Source organism: Engystomops pustulosus, chromosome 3, assembly GCF_040894005.1.
Source record: "Engystomops pustulosus chromosome 3, aEngPut4.maternal, whole genome shotgun sequence".
Taxonomy (NCBI): domain Eukaryota; kingdom Metazoa; phylum Chordata; class Amphibia; order Anura; family Leptodactylidae; genus Engystomops; species Engystomops pustulosus.
In genome coordinates this window covers 231,520,765-231,530,039 of record NC_092413.1, presented here as the reverse complement: position 1 = coordinate 231,530,039, position 9,275 = coordinate 231,520,765, and positions in this window count along the sequence as shown.

The window sequence follows — 9,275 nt, the reverse complement described above, 5'->3', positions numbered from 1 at the left end:
CTGTGATGTCTCTGATGTTCCTGTGATGTCTCTGATGTTCCTGTGATGTCTCTGATGTTCCTGCAATGTCTCTGATGCTCCTGTGATGTCTCTGATGTCCCTGTGATGTCTCTGATGTTCCTGTGATGTCTCTGATGTTCCTGCAATGTCTCTGATGCTCCTGTGATGTCTCTGATGCTCCTGTGATGTCTCTGATGCTCCTGTGATGTCTCTGATGCTCCTGTGATGTATCTGATGCTCCTGTGACGTCTCTGATGCTCCTGTGATGTCTCTGATGCTCCTGTGATGTCTCTGATGTTCCTGTGATGTCTCTGATGCTCCTGTGATGTCTCTGATGTTCCTGTGATGTCTCTGATGTTCCTGTGATGTCTCTGATGTTCCTGTGATGTCTCTGATGCTCCTGTGATGTCTCTGGAGTCTCAGTGATGTCTCCGGAGTCTCAGTGATGTCTCTGGAGTCTCAGCGATGTCTCTGACCTCACCTCTAAGGCTCTGAGGAGTTCTGGCTCTGTGCAGAATTTATATCCTTAGTTTTTTAATAACATTTAGTTTTTTTTGCTGTCCTTTGCAAGAAAAACAACTTCCTCATCTTATTTGTGAATAAAACCATCAAAGATCTGGGAAAAACAAGAATCCGGGAGGATTGTGCAATCCCAAAGGCTCAAAAAAAAATCTTTTATAAATATAATTTTGATAATATATCCACAAAATGGATCCTCTGGGGCGCATTTATTAAGGGTCTTGCGGCCGCGATTCTGTGGGGTTTTCCCAAATATTTCCGTTTTGCGCTGAATTGCCCTGTTTTTGTTGCGCACACGCCATCGGATTGTGTCGCATCGGCGCCGGCTTGCACGCGACAGAAATGGGGGGGCGTGGCCTTTGGACAACCCGTTGGATTCGGACAAAGCGCGAAATTTAAAAAAAGATTTTTGGCACAAGATAACACACTTACATGCACCAGGAAGAAGAAGGTGAACTCCGGCGGACCTCGGCGCAGCAGCGACACCTGCTGGATATCGGCCGCACGTACCTTAGTGAATCCCGGCAGAACCGAATTCTTATCGGACAGCGCAACGCAGGATTGCGACTGGACCGGCTAAGTAAATGTGGCACTCTGTGTTAGACCGCTCCATTCTCAGGGCAGTGGTCAGACCAGGTTACTGCAGATCAATTCTTTGTAAGGGAAGTAAGTTGCAGTGTCTCAGTTCAGCCACTACACAGAGAATGGAGCTGTCTACATTCTTTTTTATTCTCTACTTATCTGCTTAAAATAGATGATATCTGATATTGTAAACATATATTTATCTCCCAGGGCACCTCCATTGTATAGTACTGGAACAGAGAGTGACCTTGGAAAGGGGGTCAGTTACCCCCATCCTCAAGATAGTAGTGGGGCCCGGAGCTGGGAGTGACACCTATCATATAAATATTAAATATGAGATTACCCCTTTAAAATAGATCATTAGTATCAGGAAACCCCCTGGAGTTGCAGGAACTTAATATATTAAACATATATGAGGGGTCTTTTTTATATCTAAATTTAATATAAGGGAACATATTTATTATGAGGTCACCATGTAGTAATAATATATATATAAAGAAATAATAATTCATGCAGTATATTGTATAGATTATAAACATTTTTATAAGGTACCTTATTTATATACATATTCATTGTGGATTTTCGGGGACGCAGTGTGGAAATGTTCTGAACACAGCTGAAGACATCCGGGGTAAATTCTACAGCTATACGTCGTGGCTTGACCCAATGGAGCGGATCATCATCTGTAACAAATCTAACTGATCAATATCATAGTCACTGACTAACCTTGTGTTCTGTGGGACAGCTCTCGGCATTTTTAGTGTCAGTCTCCCCTCTGGATATAGGCTATCGGTGACCAGGAGGGGGATGTCATCAGTGAATCTTAATGTCAGAATTGGGTTTGACTACTTGGTCTGATAGTATAATATAAAATTGATACCTGATGGACACATTGGGACTGATTTACTTACCCGGTCCGTTCGCGATCCAGCGGCGCGTTCTCTGCGGTGGATTCGGGTCCGGCCGGGATTCACTAAGTTAGTTCATCCGCCGTCCACCAGGTGGCGCTGCTGAGCTGAAAAGCATCTAAACGCACTGGAATTCACCGAGCCGTACCAAGTGAAGGTAAGCGCGTCCCAAGCGACACTTTTTTTGTTTTAAATGCGGCGGTTTTTCCGAATCCGTCGAGTTACCGTTCGGCCACGCCCCCCGATTTCCGTCGCATGCAGCCGATCGCGTGCGCCAAAATCCCGGGGCAATACAGGGAAAATCGGCGCAAATCGGAAATATTCGGGTAACACGTCGGGAAAACACGAATCGGGGCCCTTAGTAAATGACCCCCATTATAGCTTATGACAATCTGTTTTTTGGCCCAAAAGTTTATATTTATGTATGGGAAGTCAGAGTTCTCCTTACAGAGACTGCCAATGTAGGCACGTGGAGACTTATAGGCATGGACGCTTCACTAGGGGATTCTGGGAAAATATGCAAATAAGTGGCATCTTGCAGATCATGCTGGATGTCAAGGGAGATGCCCTACAAGGACCTAAAAGAGGCGTGGTTTTCCTTACCCCATCCTGGAAAACTTATTTGCATATATTTATCTATGTGATATGTGGGTGGATTCTAAACCTTTGTGTATGCCAGGTGGCCCCCGAAAATTCCTGATGTTATCCCTCTATTGGGACTTTGGGACTTTCATGTATTGATGGGCAGTGTGCAATGTCCTCCCACCGGCCAAACCTTTTGGTGTGGGGGCATCTGGATATCCCTGGCACCTGAGAGTCTGGATTAAGGCACCGCCTAGGGCTAGTTGGGTCATGGGTAGCAGTGTCCATGTGAAAAAGGGCCTCTTCTACACCGGACAGGGCCAGCGAATTGAAGCAAGAAGAGGGGAGGCCACAATACGATGGAGGGTTTCACCTAGAGCTCCATTTGTGATGGTGAATAAAAGGCCCATGATGTTAGTGGCAGCCAGGTATTACACGTGCAGACAGAGGTTATGAACATAAAAACTCATAATCTCTTCATTCCAAGACTCCAACACAGCAATGGTTAACAGGCTGAGTAGGAAGGTCTATACTGCCAGGTCTGAGGAAGCTGCTGGTTGTATGCAGTGTGGATGTACAGTAGCATACATCCCAGGTCCTATGGCTTGTGGTAGAAACGTTAGGGCAGACTCTGTGTAGGTAGACCTCTCAGGGGAGACAGCAGCAGCAGGCCACATGGCCAGGCTAATAGTGACAGAACTCTTTTAGAACTCTCTGGAATTTCAGCCAGGGAGAGTATTTATAAACTTCCACTCTGACAGGAGTTCAAGGCATCCAACCAATGGCTTACCTCCGTGCTGATCAGGACTAACAATGTAAAACATCAAGAACTTTAACACTAAGGAAAAAATAGAACATCATAGAAAGCTTCAAATAGAACCACCTGAATTGTAGGACAGAGTTGGCCAAACTCTACTTAAGTATTTAGGGGTCAAAGACAGTGTAAAGGTTTGTAATGTCCATGACAAGCAGGTTAATACAAGTGCTCAGGACCACTTCTATGTCATGTATTGGTGGGCAGTGCTCAGGACCACTTCTATGTCATGTATTGATGGGTACTGCTCAGCACCACTTCTATGTCATGTATTGATGGGTACTGCTCAGCACCACTTCTATGTCATGTATTGATGGGTACTGCTCAGCACCACTTCTATGTCATGTATTGATGAGTAGTGCTCAACACCACTTCTATGTCATGTATTGATGGGTAGTGCTCAGCACCACTTCTATGTCATGTATTGATGGGTAGTGCTCAACACCACTTCTATGTCATGTATTGATGGGTAGTGCTCAGCACCACTTCTATGTCATGTATTGATGGGTACTGCTCAGCGCCACTTCTATGTCATGTATTGATGGGTAGTGCTCAGCGCCACTTCTATGTCATGTATTGACGGGTAGTGTTCAGCACCACTTCTATATCATGTATTGACGGGTATTGCTCAGCACCAATTCTATGTAATGTATTGATGGGTAGTGCTCAGCACGACTTCTATGTCATGTATTGATGGGTAGTGCTCAGCGCCACTTCTGTGTCATGTATTGATGGGTAGTGTTCAGCACCACTTCTATGTCATGTATTGACGGGTAGTGCTCAGTGCCACTTCTATGTCATGTATTGATGGGTAGTGCTCAGCGCCACTTCTATGTCATGTATTGATGGGTAGTTCTCGGCACCACTTCTATGTCATGTATTGACGGATAGTGCTCAGCGCCACTTCTGTGTATGTATTGATGGGTAGTGTTCAGCACCACTTCTATGTCATGTATTGATGCGTAGTGCTCAGCACCACTTCTATATCATGTATTGATGGGTAGTGCTCAGCACCACTTCTATGTCATGTATTGATGGGTAGTGCTCAGCGCAACTTCTCTGGTCAGGAAGGACGTGGATTTACATAATAGGGTCATATTTCAGCGACTTTACACATCACTAATGAATGTGCACATGGCATAGTGTGTATAGTACAGATAATGAGAATGAGATTGTAGAGCTGGAACATGTTCAGACCGGGGCAACTAAATTAATAACCCCCAAACTGTGGCTGCCGTACTTGTATGATGGATGTAGTCAGCATAAAATTGACTAAAACTGGTGTTTCATTGTTTTATACTGCAAAGACCCGGTACTATGGTCCATGATCGGAGACAACTGCAATCACAGACCACTTACCCCCCAGATGTAATGGTCTAACTACACGCCCACATCTGCAGGTTTGATAATGTTTTCTTTGAAGGTGAAAGAAAGAAACGTCTCCTCCATGTGGAAAACAGGGAAACATTCCTATCACTCAACTGCTGCTAATAATATTGCACGCCCCACTTTTCAGTTTATTATTTTTTACAAAAGTTTAATATATCCAATAAATTGTGTCCCAATTGTTATCAATTCTCCACCAAAAAATTACTATTTTATACCTTTATGTTTGAAGCCTGAAATGCAGCTAAAGGTAGAAAAGTTCAAGGGGGGCGAATACTTTCGCAATGTGCTATGTGGTGTGTATATGCTTTATGTATGTATATATACTATGTATATGCTGTATGGATGTATGTACATATACTGTGTATATGCTGTATGTATGTATATATACTGTGTATATGCTGTATGTATGTATGTATGTATGTATATATACTGTGTATATGCTGTATGTAAGTATGTATATATACTGTGTATATGCTGTATATATGTATGTATATACACTGTGTATATGCTGTATGTATGTATGTATATATACTGTGTATATGCTGTATGTATGTATGTATATATACTGTGTATATGCTGTATGTATGTATGTATGTATGTATATATACTGTGTATATGTTGTATGTATGTATGTATATATACTGTGTATATGCTGTATGTATGTATATATACTGTGTATATGCTGTGTGTATATATGTATATATACTGTGTATATGCTGTATGTATGTATATATACTGTGTATATGCTGTATGTATGTATATATACTGTGTATATGCTGTATGTATGTATATATACTGTGTATATGCTGTATGTATGTATGTATGTATATATACTGTGTATATGCTGTATGTATGTACATATACTGTGTATATGCTGTATGTATGTACATATACTGTGTATATGCTGTATGTATGTATGTATATATACTGTGTATATGCTGTATGTATGTATATATATATACTGTGTATATGCTGTATGTATGTATATATACTGTGTATATGCTGTATGTATGTATATATACTGTGTATATGCTGTATGTATGTATATATACTGTGTATATGCTGTATGTATGTACACATACTGTGTATATGCTGTATGTATGTACATATACTGTGTATATGCTGTATGTATGTATGTACATAAACTGTGTATATGCTGTATGTATGTAAATATACTGTGTATATGCTGTATGTATGTATATATACTGTGTATATGCTGTATGTATGTATATATACTGTGTATATGCTGTATGTATGTATATATATATATACTGTGTATATGCTGTGTGTATGTATGTATATATACTGTGTATGTGCTGTATGTATAAAAATATATAGATGTGTGTGATTTTAATTCATGTGTGAGTATACAAATATGTATATGTATTAATGGGGCAGCCTCTCCTAGTTACCCCCCTACTGACAGTCCTTGGGGCAGATGTTTTGCTTACATAAGCTCTGGATTCCCTTCTGCTGAATATGAAGCTTCTCTTCTCCTTTTCTTAAGGAAAAACAATACATATAAAGTATCTGCTTCCAGGAATTCACAAACAAAAAGAGACTCACGCTGCAAATTCCTTACCAGATCTGCTTCTATATGTCTGTGTCTCCTGGCATTATAATAATTCCTGTATTTGTATAGCGCACACAGAGCTGCCAGATCAGTCCCTGTCCCCAATGGGGCTCACAATCTAATCACCTACCAGTATCTAATCAAACCGGATGTTTTGTAGTGTGGGAGGAAACCGGAGGAAACCCACACAGACACGGAGAGAACATACAAACTCTTTTCAGATTGAAACATTTAACCTCTTGCTCACCAGGTTCCATTTGCTGTTTATCTCTAATTGTGGTATTGACTGTGCGATGCTTTAACCCCTTACCGACATTACACATAGTAGTACATCACGGGCAGCAGGGACTTGCCGCATCATGACGTACTACTACGTCTCACTGTATTTTACAGCCGGCATCTGCCTCTAACACCCGGGATCGGAGTTTCCTCTGAACGTGGGTCTTTTTAAATGCTCCACCGATCGCGGCAACCGCCACGTCACTTTTGGCACTATATCCAACTATACCACAAACACCTCGCCAAACGAAGCCCTCAAGAGATCATGTTTTACATCCCTTATCAGCTCCCTCGAGGGTCTGTTCCCTAAATCATTCCCCCCCAAATGTAAAACCAAAATATCAGACGGCTTATCCATTCTAGCAAACCTGTGAATCTCCGGCAGCATCCTACTCCACACCATGCCCCGAAAACCCAAACATCAAACAGTCACCGATACTCTAGAGAAACCCAGCTGCCTACATTCAGGCCGCATCTCTGCCCTCTGTGCTCGCCAGTACACGTAAGAGTAGCCTAAAATCCAGACCAGTAGGCCCTCGCCACCTGCAAACAAACAGAACAGTTAACCAACAACTCAACTTACCATACTCCTAGAACCTTTCTAACTCCCATTCCTCTTCCCCACTGCCGACACTCTTCTGTAAACCACCACTAAACCCGGCCTAATGTAAGTATGATACAGTTTAGATTCCCACCTCCCTATACATTTAACCACCGCAGCATCTAAACCTCAACTTGCTGCCTCCATCGCCGCCCCAATTCTAAATTAATGAGGGGCAAAACCATTTGGATCCAAACCCAAACGAACCAGACTCTGCCTGAATATGGCCGTAAATTGATACCTAGAAACAAACGAGCCATCCAAATACCTCAACACTGGTCCTTAGGACATACCTAAGAATTCCTCACACTCTCCAGTATTACCTTCTTCCCCTTACCCTCCTGATCCGTCTTGGACTGGCGCACCCAGAATTCTATTCCCCCTACTCACCAGGTTCACATCCTCCTCCTGAATTCCACCCACCTTAATCTTGCTAGGCGCTACCAACTCCCCAATCCTCAATGCCCCAAAGAATGTCCACGAAAAAGCCAGTTTAAACAGTCTCACTTCAAACTCTGACCGACAAATCTCCCTCAGCACACCACTCAGCTTTACAAGTAGTGTGAATGACACTTGCTTTCTTGTATCCACCCAAACCTTCCCCCTCCTAAAATCTTTCAATGCTTGACGGACCAAAAAATCCTTGGTAACATCCATCACCTCTTGCACTCTAAACGTAAAAGCCAATCCAACTATATAACAATTTACCTTTGACACGGATCACCCCAAACGCGAGGCTCTGCCCAACCAACCTAATACCGCAATGACCTAATCATTGTCCCCTAATTCCTCCGCCCCATCTTGAACCATCGTCCTCCACTCTTCTGCAACCCTGCCATATAGTGCCCACGTACTCTCTCCCAACAATGCACGTATCAACTCTCCCGCTTCCCCAATACCGTCTTCCACAGGTAACCTGGACACAGGATTCCCTCTGCCTGAGCTTCTGGCACCAGTTGCTTGAAGCACTCCCACTGCGACTGAGAAAGAGAGTCTGCTATTGAGTTATTTACCCCAGGAACATGCACTGCCACCACCCATTCATTCAAACGCAAGCATTGTAGAACCGCTGTAACAATTTGACAACCGGAAGCAGACATAGAGTTGATCGTTCCAACTACCGCCTCATTGTCACAATGAAAACGAACCTTTTTGTCCTGAAAATGATCCCCCCAAATTTCAACAGCCACCAAGATCGGCAATAACTCCAACAGAGCTAGATTCCTCACTAACCCCTCCTCCACCCACTCCTCCGGCCAGCTACCCACACACCAATCCCCTTTACATGACAAGAAGGTTTCTGGTAGGCTCGGATCTTCAAAAACGTCTCTTAGAGCACCCGGGTTGATGCTCAAATGGTAGAGGAGAGAGAGAGAAGAGAAGGGACAGGTGCGCTGACCTCGTGAAGTAATTTTGGCTATTTTATAGCGGAGGCGAAGTAAATTAGGCGCTCACCTGGAGGCATATGAATATGCATATGTAGATTATAGATGGTGCGCATCGGCAGCCAGTGATCCCTTGAAGACCGCAAGTCCCATCCCAGAGAACGGGATAGCAGGAAGACGAATGGAGACACCTAGTAGGTTATGATGGGGGATGTTACGGTGCCCCGTGGATCCAAGATACTACGCTCATGTAGTGGAACTCAAAGGAACTCTTTATTGAAAATAAAAAATAATGACATGCTACGCGTTTTGGCTCTGAACTTGAGCCTTCGTCAGGCATATTGTTCTGCGGTACATGCCTAGTTTATATACAACAGGGGCGGTGTGCAACCCGGGGGTGACCCGGGAGAGAAACTAGTGAAATAAAAAATACAATAATCAAAATATTTCATTAACAGACAGTGTTTTGGTGACGGAGGCGGGGAGATTATGCTCCGGTCAACGGAGCTGGAGCGTCTATGTAGGTATCCAGGGAACCCGTTGCTGGGTGACTGGATGTTTGAGAAACTACGGAGGCCTAATGGGGTCAAATTTCCTATCTTGAGAGAAAACGACAGGGGCCAGGAGCGTCTCGAGAGGTAAC